At 38.0% G+C, this 2,046-nt stretch overlaps 1 non-coding gene across 1 annotated transcript; it reads right to left on the bottom strand.

Moving 5' to 3' along the window:
- Positions 1-1,377: 1,377 nt before the first annotated feature.
- LOC111898086 (small nucleolar RNA R71) lies at positions 1,378-1,484 on the bottom strand. The gene has a single exon (XR_002852490.1). It is a non-coding gene; the product is annotated as a small nucleolar RNA R71 (small nucleolar RNA).
- Positions 1,485-2,046: the final 562 nt, after the last annotated feature.

Below are 2,046 nucleotides of genomic sequence, written 5' to 3'. Positions count from 1 at the left end.
TTTTCTAAGGATTGGTAATAACGAATGTGAATCTAATCACCATAATCGGTAACCAATAACACTTAATCTATTACATTAACATAAAAATTAACCATAGGAGTAAATGAGTTGAACCTAAACAGAAACCCTTTTGATCATTGACTTTAGTTGTTTTTACGTGTTTTCAGCTATTGGTTGATTAGTTAAGTTTTAGTTATAGTTTCTAGTCTTGTAAAACTAGAGATAATCCTATTTTCATTACTTGTCTTTTAGATAATATTAGTTATTAGTTTTAATTTTCCGTTCCCTGAGTTCGATGCCCTACTTATTTAGCCATACCCCAATTGATAGGTCCACTGCCTTTGTGTGTTAATTTTATTATTAAAAGTAGGTGTAAACTAGTTGAGTTTACACACCACCAAGTTTTTGGCGCCGTTGTCGGGGAACTGTTCAAAAATTAACTAATTTCTAGTTTTATCAATCCTTTGTGTGAGATTTATCTTGCACTAAGTTATTTCTTAGGTAATTTAGTAATTAGGATAAGTTTTAAAAATTTTCTATTTTTAGAAGTTAGTAAGTAATTTTTCTGTTTTTGCTCTAAACTCGCCGAGTGCAATCGAAGCGACTCGGCTAGTCCATCGCTGTTACACAGTTTCGTATTTTATTTTTTTGTTCTTTTGACGCGTTTCTCTTGTTTTGTTTTTAGAAATTATATGACCTGAGGATCGAACACACCCCTGGTTCCTCCATACGAAGACCCAGAATCCGCTCTAAGGAAAAACAAGGGCAAGAACGTAGGAGAAACCGCAACATTGTAGAGTTGACCGCTAAAGAATCTAAAAGTTGTATTTAGTAAGAAAAAGGACAAGAAAATAGGAGAGGCCAGCAGTCAAAAGAGAGAAGAAAGAAAGTTAGAGAATATTGAAGATAACCCAAAAGAAGCCGAATTCGAATACGACTACAAAACCGAAAACGAAGAAGGAAGCGAATTTGAAGGAGAACTAGCTAATCCCATGGCTAACATCGATGAAGTTCCCATGGGAGAATGGAAGAAGAGAATACATGACGATACCGGCCCGAGACTTGCGCAACCCGCAATTCCCGCTACTGCCACTTTCGAACTAAAGGGCCACATACTTGCTCAACTCAAGGAAATTCCCTCCTACGGAAAAGATCACGAAGATGCCTATAAACACAAGGATGAGGTCAACTATGTAGCTGATTATTTTAATGTTCCAAATGTGCCTCAAGAAACCCAGCTGCTTATGCTTCCAGTTACATTCAAAGGTGTTGCAAAGGATTGGATCAAGTCACTCCCCCCCCCCACCCCCCCATCACTACATGGGCTAAGATGAAAGAAGAATTTATTGACCAATTTTCCCACCTTCGAAAATAGCCAAGTTGAAGAAAGCTATTGCCAACTTTGAACAACAAGATGGAGAATCCTTATATGAGGCATGGGAGAGATACAAAAGTCTTCTAAGGAATTGCCCATATCATGATCTTAGTAGCCAACAAGAAGTCTCCTTTTTCTATGATGGAGTCAATGTCACAACTAGGAAGCTCCTTGACTCGTAAGGACCCCTCACAAAGAAGGCACCCCCGATGATCAAAGAACTAATTGAAGAATTCTCTAAGCACTCTAGAGAATACCATAACCCAAGGAATGACTTGACTCGAGGGGCGGTAAATTCCATTACGGATGACATGGCAGCAATGATGGAAAAGTTGGAAAGAATGGACCAAAGAATGACTAAGAAGGACCAATCCATCCATGCTATTAGGGTAGGATGTGAAAACTGTAGAGGGCCTTACCTTACAAAAGATTGTGATCTTGATGAGAATGGGAACCGGAAGGTACAAGTGTTCTATTCAAGTGGTGATAATTTTGATGATAATTGGCGAAAACCGAGGAAAGAATGGCTATCATATGATGAATACAAAAGACAAGGGAAGAAAAGTATAAGAAAAAAGATAGAGGTTTTTACCAAAAGGAGGAACCGGTACATGAAAAGAAATTAGATTTGGAAGACATGCTTACAAGATTCGTAGCCGCATCAGAGAAAA

Source organism: Lactuca sativa, chromosome 3, assembly GCF_002870075.4.
Source record: "Lactuca sativa cultivar Salinas chromosome 3, Lsat_Salinas_v11, whole genome shotgun sequence".
Taxonomy (NCBI): Eukaryota; Viridiplantae; Streptophyta; class Magnoliopsida; order Asterales; family Asteraceae; genus Lactuca; species Lactuca sativa.
The sequence above is the reverse complement of the archived record's forward strand: the minus strand, read 5'-3'. Positions and strand labels throughout refer to the sequence as shown.